Source organism: Phyllobates terribilis, unplaced genomic scaffold (genome assembly GCF_046119375.1).
Source record: "Phyllobates terribilis strain yellow unplaced genomic scaffold, ASM4611937v1 Scaffold_1__5_contigs__length_1240528914, whole genome shotgun sequence".
In the NCBI taxonomy this organism is placed as follows: domain Eukaryota; kingdom Metazoa; phylum Chordata; class Amphibia; order Anura; family Dendrobatidae; genus Phyllobates; species Phyllobates terribilis.
This window is the reverse complement of record NW_027362761.1, coordinates 234,722,435-234,732,674: the sequence shown is the minus strand read 5'-3', so window position 1 is coordinate 234,732,674 and position 10,240 is coordinate 234,722,435.

The window sequence follows — 10,240 nt, the reverse complement described above, 5'->3', positions numbered from 1 at the left end:
CACTGGGCAGCACATTTCTCACTAGAATCCCTTGATAGACTTGAGATTTCATTGTACCCTGCACAGATTCAAGACACCTTGTGCCAGATGCAGCAGAGCAGCCCCAGAACATAATAGCCTCCCCCATGTTTCACAGTAGGGACAGTGTTCTTTTCTTGATATGCTTCCTTTTTCCGTCTGTGAACATAGAGCTGATGTGCCTTGCCAAATACTTCCATTTTTGTCTCATCTGTCCATAGTACATTCTCCCAGAAGCTTTGTGGCTTGTCAACATGTAGTTTGGCAAATTCCAGTCTGGCTTTTTTATTTTTTTTTTTTTCAACAATGGTGTTCTCCTTGGTCGTCTCCCATGAAGTCCACATTGGATCAAACAACGATGGATAGTACGATCTGACAATGATGTTCCTTGAGCTTGAAGTTCACCTTTAATCTCTTTAGAAGTTTTCCTGGACTCTTCTGTTACCATTCATTTTATCCGTCTCTTTGATTTGTCATCAATTTTCCTCCTGCGGCCACGTCCAGGGAGGTTGGCTACAGTCCGATGGATCTTAAGTTTCTGAATAGTATGTGACACTGTAGTCAAAGGAACATAAAGCTGCTTGGAGATGGTCCTATAACCTTTACCTTTAACATGCTTTTCTATAATTTTCTTTCTAATCTCCTGAGACAACTCTTTCCTTTGCTTCCTCTGGTCTATGTTAAGTGTGGTACACACCATGTCACCAAACCTCACAGTGAGTATCTGTAGCCCTATATACAGGCCCACTGACTGATTACAAGATTGTAGACACCTGTGATGCTAATTAGTGGACACAACTTGATTTAACATGTCCCTTTTGTCACATTATTTTCAGGGGTACCATAATTTCTTTCCAGGCCTATTTCATGAGTTTAATTTTTTTTTAAATTCTGTGGAAGCAGAAAAGCAATGTCTGACTTTCATTTCTTCATTTTCATGGATTTTTAATTTATTATTACCTTTGTCAGATTCAAGTGATTTCTGTGACCATTGTGGGTTTTTCTTTCATTAAACGAAGGGTACCAACAATTCTGACCACGTGTGTATATAGTATATACAGTTCTCCTGTGTATGTCACTGGTGATCACTGTATTACGTATACACTATATACAGAGCTTCTGTGTATAATGTCACTGGTGATCACTGTGTTACCTGTACACTGACACTATATACAGAGCTCCTGTGTATAATATCACTGGTGATCACCACTGTATTGCCTGTACAATGACACTATATACAGAGCTCCTGTGTATAATGTCACTGGTGATCGCTGTGTTACCTGTACACTGACACTACATACAGAGCTCCAGTGTATAATGTCGCTGGTGGTAATAACAGTGTTGTTAGTATTGTGGTTTGTATTCATGATCAGTATTGTAGTATTTGGTCACTTTGGGGTGGTAATATGTGGTCTGGTCATGGTGTGGCCGTATTTGTTCCTTGTATGTGGTATTATTCGGTCACTATGTGGTGGTAATATGTGATCTAGTCATGGTGTGGCGATATTTGTTCCTTTTGTGGTATTATTGGTGTTGATATAGTGAACTGTGTTGTGTATGGCGGTCATTTTGTTCTTGCTGATATTAACTAGGAAAATATTTTTTTCCATTAGGCCACAGCCCCACCATTAGTATTTGGTTAGTATTTTTTCTCAGGAGACGCTGCCAAAACAAGTAGTGGGTGATAAATGCAGAATTGGTGACTTATTTCTATTCTACCTTTTCTCTGATTGTTCCTCACCTGGTTTTGGCTCCCACTCCTGAAAAAAAAATACTGACCGGATACAGACCAAATACTGATAGTGGGGCCGTGGCTTTAGAGATTAAAAAATTGGACCAGAGCGGTAGAGATGCACTTACAGGGGTTCTCCGGTGAAAACAAGTAATCACCTCTCCACAGGATCAGTGAAAATATTGATTGGTGGGGGTCTGACTGCTGGGACACAATTGGCAGAATGTGGAGCTTTTCTCCCCATTAGACTGGAGCGGCATGTGAGATGCGACCACTGATCCATTCATTCCTTCAGTGGCTGTGTGCGCTGCTCTTTTTTGGAAGCCCCCAAGAGAATGAATGGAGCTGCGGTCAGACGTCCCAGCTGTCGCTGCATTTTAAAATGGGGATAAGTGTCCTGTCAGGGATAAAACTTCCACATTCTTCCGATAGGTGCGTTTTCCAATGTTCGGACCCAAACGATCAATAAGTTATCACCTATCCTCTAGAGCCCATGGATCGGTGATAACTTGTTTTAACCAAAGATGCCCTTTAATGCAAACTAACGTAATTGTACATCCCAGTTAGTGTCGCACAGTAGATGTGCAGGAGCCGCCAGTCAATGCTCCACTATAACAGGGATAGCGGATAACAGATATTTGCATATGGCTGTAGGTGGGCCCCTAGACTCAGTTCTCCCTGTGGGCCCCAGACACCCCAGTCCTACCCTGGATAAGAGCCCTGATGAGACGGCAACAGGTAGAACTGTCTGGTGGTGAGATCGGTAGCGTGAGGATGAGCAACCCGTTCCCCATTGCCATGCCTCCCAAAAGTGAAATGATGATCTGGTGTCGGACTGCAATTGGGTTAAGAGGGAGAGACTACCAAGCCATGGTAGAACCCGTGTACTCAGACAGCAGGCCCACCATTTTGACAGCCCGGGGGGTGGTTGATGTCCGCCATGGAAGGGTGCCCGTCCGGATCTTAAACATTGGGGAAAGGGAAGTACATTTGTCCCGGTACGCTACACTAGCCAAATTGTATACTGTTGAACATAATACAGTCAGGGCCGTGGAACCCTTGCCTCCATCTCCCCAGGCGTAGGGTAATGGCTCCCAGAAACCCAAGGAGGACTGGTGCCAGAAACTCCACGTGGGTGCTGACTCCACTCCCTTGCACCAAAAACAAGGAGTCTACCGGGTGGTTCAGGAGTACGAGAGAATCTTTAGTAAGCACCCGCTAGACTTCGGCAGAGTGAAAGGGGTAGAACACCACATCCCCACGGGGAGCCACCCACCAATAAAAGAGAGATACAGACCTGTACCCCCCGCACACTATCAGAACGCAAAGGGCATGCTGAGAGAAATGAAAGAAGCCGGGGTCATTAGAGACAGCTGTAGCCCCTGGGCCGCCCCCTTGGTTCTGGTAAAAAAGAAAGACGGTACCATGACAATGTGCGTGGACTATAGACAAGCCAATCGTATCACCCATAAAGACGCATACCCGTTGCCTAGAATAGAGGAGTCTTTGGCCGCACTAAAATCAGCTAATTTCTTCTCTACTTTGGACCTTACTAGCGGGTACTGGCAGGTTCCTGTGGCAGAGGCTGACAAGGAGAAGACCGCCTTCACCACCCCGATGGGATTAAGTGAATTCATCTGTATGCTATTCGGGCTCTGCAATGCACCCGGGACCTTCCAGAGGCTGATGGAATGCTGTCTAGGGCACCGAAACTTTGAGACGGTCCTACTTTACTTGGACGACGTGATTGTATATTCGAAGACCTACGAGGACCATCTGAAACACCTGGCAGAGGTGTTCGAAGCCCTGGCAGGCTTTGGCATGAAGGTGAAGCCCTCAAAGTGCCACCTGTTGAAAACGAAGGTACAGTACCTAGGACACATGGTGAGTGCAGAGGGAGTAGCCCCCGACCCCGACAAGGTTACAGTAATCAAGAGCTGGCCAAGCCCCTCTAACATCAAAGAAGTAAGGCAATTCCTTGGGTTGGTAGGCTACTACCGAAGGTTCATCCCCGGGTTCACAAAGATGGCAGCTCCAATGCAGGACCTCCTGATAGGTCAGTCTAAATCCAGAAGTCACAAGCCACCCTTCAAGTGGGACAAGCCGGAAGAGGAGTCCTTCCGCCAGTTGAAGATGGCCCTCACGGGGGATGAGATCCTGGCCTGCCCAGATTATGGCCAGCCTTTTATCCTCCACACAGACGCCAGTAATGTGGGGCTAGGAGCCGTACTGTCCCAAAACCAACAGGGCAGAGAAAGGGTGATCGCGTATGCCAGCCGGAAGCTGAGGCCCACTGAAAGAAGCCCGGAGAATTACAGCTCCTTCAAGCTAGAATTATTGCCAGTGGTGTGGGCCGTCACACAACGGTTTAAACATTACCTGGCCTCCGCAAAGTTCACTGTGTACACGGACAACAACCCATTGACACACCTGGACAATGCAAGACTAGGTGCCCTAGAACAGCGGTGGATGGCCCGGCTATCAAATTATGACTTCACAATCAAATACCGGGCAGGCAGAACCAACGCCAACGCAGATGCCCTATCAAGAATGCCCCACCTACCCGAAGGAGAAGAAGACTCGGAAGAGCTGGAGGAAGTAGAGCTCCCTGCGTTCCACCGGTATGGGGCCACTCAGTATTCTCAACGGGTAAGAGACAAAGACCTAACCACCGTCATGTTCAACCCCTTACCCCACCACGGCTGGGCTGAAATGCAAGATAGTGACCCTGCGATTCGCCTGGTGAAAGACCTGTTAACCCAGGCAGACGCTAGCCCTGGCCCGGACTCTCCAGAGGAAGCCAAGCAGTTATGGAAGGAGAAAAGCAGGCTATTCCTCTACGAAGGTAAGCTGTGCAGAAGGCTTGTCAACCACCAGATGCACGAGCTGACCTGGCAGGTAGTGGTCCCTAGACGAGATGCAGCAATGGTCCTGGAGGCCTACCATGACAGAGCGGGACACTTCGGGTGGAAGAAACTGGAGTTCCTACTGAGAGAGCGGTTCTTCTGGATCGGTATGAGAGGGGCTATAGAGAAGTGGTGCAGGGACTGCGGCCCATGTAACCTCAGAAGGAAGGACTGTACCAGCCAGAAGACACCCTTGAGGCCCATCGTCACCAGGCAGCCTCTTGAGCTGGTAGCTCTGGACCATGTGAAATTGGCTCCAAGCCGGTCGGGCTACGTCTATGCCCTGACAATAGTGGACCACTATTCCCGGTTCCTGGTGGTGGTTCCCGTTAAAGACTTGACAGCCCAAACAGCGGCCAGAGCCTTCCAACAACACTTCTGCCGTCCACACGGGTATCTGGAACAGGTCTTGACAGATCAAGGTTCAGCGTTCGAGGCGGAAATCTTCCAGGAGTTCTGCAACCTCTACGGCTGTAAGAAGATTCGGACAACGCCTTACCACCCGCAAACCAACGGGCTGTGTGAGAAAATGAATAATATCATCATTGATCTCCTCAAAACGTTGCCCCTGGAGGAACGCAGCCTGTGGCCGGAGAAGCTGCCAGACCTGATAGACTTATACAACCATATCCCGGTGAATGCTACAAATTGCACCCCGGCTTACCTGATGCGAGCAAGACCAGTTAAGCTGCCGATGGACCTGGAGATGGGAGTCCTGCCACCCGAGGACACCTCCCCAGACGCGGACTGGGATACGGAACGGCGGCTACAGTACAAAAAGGTACAGGAGAGCGTGGAGAGGAGCCTGGCTCAAGCAAGAGAAAAGCAAGAGAGACTCTTCAACCAACACGCCCCTGCTGGTCCCCTGGAACCTGGTGAGCAGGTCCTGAAGCGGAAGAGAAAGCTTCACAAGCTAGATGACCAGTGGGAGAGAGACCCGTACACAGTACTGCAGTCCGACCACAACAACCCGAAGGTATGTGTAATTACGAAGGATGGAGGAGAAACCACTAGCACCGTCTCCAGAGACCACCTAAAACGGTGCCCCGAGCAACTACAGAGAGCAGTAGAAGATCAAGATGACCTTGAACCCGCAGAGGACAAGGAAGAAATGATCAGCACAGTTCTTGGAGAGTTCCCCCGGTCCTGGACTCGGATAAACGATGCAATAGTGGTACCCGTCCTACACTTCCTTCAACCTACCCAGCAGGAACCTACAGGAGAGCAGGAAGAACAAGAGGAACAAGCAGCCCTGGAGGCAGAAGAACCCATGCCAGCAGCCCAGGTGAGTCAACCTTCTGCTGACAGTGAGCCTGCCATGCCTGCGGTAAATCAGAGGACCCGCAGACAGCTGCCTGCCCTGCCTGTAAACCCAGCTAGTAGCTGTACCCTAAATGCTAGTGGGGAAAGCCAGGTTAGACCATCACCAGACAGTGGGTTACGCAGGTCAACCCGGATCACTAGGGGTCAAATACCAGCTCACTGAAAAATCTGAATGTAAAGTATATAGTTAATGTTTTATATTTGTTACCTGGTTATTAATAATGTTTTTCCAGTTTTCCTAGTACAATGGACTGACAGGTCATGGACACTGAATGGCCGGAACTGTCTTGTAGATAGTTGCACTTGGTGCCCTCTTGCTAAGATGGCCACAGAAGAAAAACCTGTCCGGCGTGGCTCCCTTGTGGCCCAAAGTAGGTAGCTCAGCCTTGTCGCCACGCCCAAGGCCAGGAACTTGGGGTTCATGGAGACAGGTCCCCGCACCTTTCAAAACTTCACCTTGTTGGGTGATATGGACACCCAGTCACGGAAGCGCGGTGACCTTACGGACAAAATGTACTTGCACATATGTTATGTTATGGTTTATACCCTGTATTTGTGTTTCCTAAAAAAAAAGAAAATGTGTTTAGTCCGGAGTACTAAATTTTACTAGGGGGGAATGTGTCACCCCAGGGCTGGATGCCACAAATATTAAAGGCTGTGTCTGAGAGCAGGAGGGAGGTTCCCTGGTTAGGGACAATTAGCATACAGCACCTCCTATCCCAGGCCAGCAGGGGGAGCTGGCTGCCCCTATAAAAGCTGGAACTGGGGGCAGGGTTAGAGAGAACTGGACGACCTAGCTCAGGACTGAGACTAGTCCCAGAGAAGGAGGGACAGTTCAGCTGTAGCTGAGGAGTCCGTGAGGCAGAGGAGAAACTGCAAGCCAGGGACAGAGGCGACGAGAGCCGGTCCTGGCATAGAACCAATCAAACCAGACATTGGGGTCCGAGGCTGCCCCGGGTTATCAAGCCCAGCAGCAGAGAACCAACCCTCGAGGGATTTCAGGTCCCTTGGCCTAAGAAGCCTGGAGGCTCCGCCACACAGAGGGACCAGTACAGCAAGGAGAAAGCAAAAGGTACCCAAGGCAAGAGTCGCAAGCCATACAGGCGAGAAGTACACGGCCAGCTCAAGGACGTGGGCTATTACACCACGAAGAGGGGGATAGTCAGAAAGAGCATAGAGAGAACGGTAGGCCTACACACTCACCCTGACCAGTGGGGCTCGCCCAAATGCTCTCAGATACCCAGGCCCATTCCTACCCGGTACTACTGTTGGGTCATTAGTAACATCTACAATAAAGACCCAGAACTGTTTGAAACGGGCTCTGAACTTTTACTATTGCGGCCGGCACTATCACCCCCAGCATCCACCTACACTGCCCTGCACTCTTCCCGTGGGGAGTTGTCCTACCCCTGTGCTGCACACCAACACCAGCCTCAGTGGTCTGCCTCGCAGCGGCGGTTATCTCTGACCGCAATCCACGGGTGGCGTAGTCGGACATTCACAAATCTATAAATAGACTGCCACAACCTTTGGTCTGACCACCCTGAGCCACGGGATCGGGTTGCCACTACTACCCCCAGCATCGTACAGAAGCCCGGTTCCGGGTACCCCACGGCCCAGGGGGTGAGTCACATACACATGCAGATTTAAGGATGATAACATAGTGTAAGTTCAAATATATCTAACATAATGTACTCTGCACTGTAATAGATGAATGAAAGAGGGATAACAAGGTAGTTAATGCAAGTGGGGGTATACAAATCTATGTTTAAGCCTAAGATAACTCCTGACGCATACCAGAATGAGAGTGCAACTAGGAGCCACCCTTGACGCGCGTTTCGCATCAGCTTCCCCTCAGAGGAAGCTGATGCAAAACACGCGTCAGGGGTGGTTCCTGGTTGCACTCTCATTCTGGTATGCCTCTCTGATGCTTTTTTGATTCCCCTCCATTCCCTATCTTAGGCTTAAATATAGATTTGTGTACCCCCCACTAGCATTAACTACCTTGGTTTCCCTCTTTCATTCATCTATTACAGTGCAGAGTACATTATCCTAGATATATTTGAATTTACACTATGTTATCATCCTTAAATCTGCATGTGTATGACCCGGATTTGTCTGGTTAAATTTCTAGTTCTACCACTAGGAATATGTGGTGTTACTATATGTATTACTCTTTTTATACATGAATGGACTGTCATCTGCCATAACATAGAATACTGATATAAGTTATACTATGTTTTCTGATGCATTTATTTGGGGAATCTTTTTATCTTTGTGATATTTTTCATGGATTACGACCCCTTTATTTAGGCTGTAGTAGGTATTAGTTGAGGCAGTGACTGAGCTATTACATACACCTTTTGTTGGCTAGTATGTGAGTTCATATCTCTGCTTGTACATCCATTTTTTATTCGCTTTTAACTACTTTATATGTTATGTATGTGGTTTATTTAATACAATGGCACTTTTTTATTATTTCTGTTTACTTAGTTTTTGTGTAGGATATATATTTTTTAATATTTAATAGTCTACCGGATAAGACCCTATTGCACTGTTTACCTGCTCCCTAGTTTTCTATTAACGAATATATGTTGCGACTTTTTAAGATTATTGTTGCATTCCCACTTTTTCTTACTTTAAGGCTATGTGCCCACGTTGCATTTATGAAGCAGAAAATTTCTGCTGCATAAATGCAAGTCCTCTCCCGGAAAAACGCATGCGGAATTCCGCACGCGTTTATCGCGCATTTTTCGCGCGTTTATCACGCGTTTTCCACATGCGGAATTGCCTTGCGTTTTTTATGCATTGGACAAAGGCAATTCCGCTTGCGGAAACGCAAAATTAAATGACATGCTGCGGATTTTTGAACGCGGCATAAACGCTGCGGAAAAATCCGCAGCATGTGCATAGAACTTGCGGAATCCCATTGGGGACCATGGGGTGCGGATATACATGCGTTTTTCAAGCGTTTACGCTGCGGAAATTCCGCAGCATATACGCTTGAAAAATGCTACGTGGGCACACAGCCTTAAAATGTCATATGTCTTTGACTTTTAACATACAGGTGCCAAAGGGCCATTGCACTTTCCAGAGCCCTAAGTCCCCTTCATGATGGGTATCTTAATACATGGACCCCCATTGATGATAATTTCTAATATAGTCTATTCATATGATTTATACATTTTAGGTATAAAATTTATAGACCCATTTTCAGGATAAATCGTATCACATTACTTCAATTTAGCCTATGATAAAAGCTCTAACAATATTCCTCTAGCAATATATGCTGTTCACTAGCTCATACAACTGATTTATTGTAGTATAATTGTCTAAAGACGTAAAGTATTATTTTGCCTAAATAGCATTTATTGGGTAGCAGAATGTAGCAGTGACGTTGGTGACTGTCCTTATCTTTTCTGTGTGAGATAGGAAAAATTAGATTGTGAGACTCGCTGGTGTCAGAAACTGTTGTAAGAAGGGCTATGGTTGGCACTCCGATTGGATGGTGATGCTCATTGATAGAAGAGATAACCCGATAGTAATATACAACAGACCATGGGACTACCCGGGATGGTGCGATGTGATGTGTGCGTCTTGCCGCGATGATGACGTATTGCCAGCCCAGCTAATCCATAGCCGCGTTGAGGATCCCAGAAGGTAAGAGAATTACAGAGCTCCAATCCAATGTTCACAGGCCACTGACATGGTGCCCATCTCTAGTTGGCCATCTTGTAAAATGTGGTACCCATGAACATGTCCTGCTGAGATATCAATACACGATATTCTCATCTGTTTGACTAAAGGGTGTCATTGTCTTTTGTATAGGAACTGATGACAGTGATCCCTATACACTGGGCAATATTGGGCAATATGCTGGCTCTATACAAGCAATAGGTAATAAGATAGACCAAAGACACCAAAATAATATTAGCTTGTAGCTATGTTTGTGATTTTTTTCTAACTCATGAAGTAAATCAATACTACCTAAATGTATTAAAAATGTTTTCAGTTCTTGATACGTTAACAGAATATATTTATTATGCCATTGAAGAAGCCGACCCCACCGTGTGCTCTTTGTGAAAAGACCAGGTACAATTCTCAAGCACATTAGACAGCGCTTTTGATACAAGATCACAATAGTTAACACAACAGGCATTGTGTTCAGCTGCATCTTTAAATAACTTTCTGAAACAAAAGGTTGCGAAGACAGAATATTGCAATGAGGAATGAATTCTCTGTGTGGACAGCTCAAGGCCGC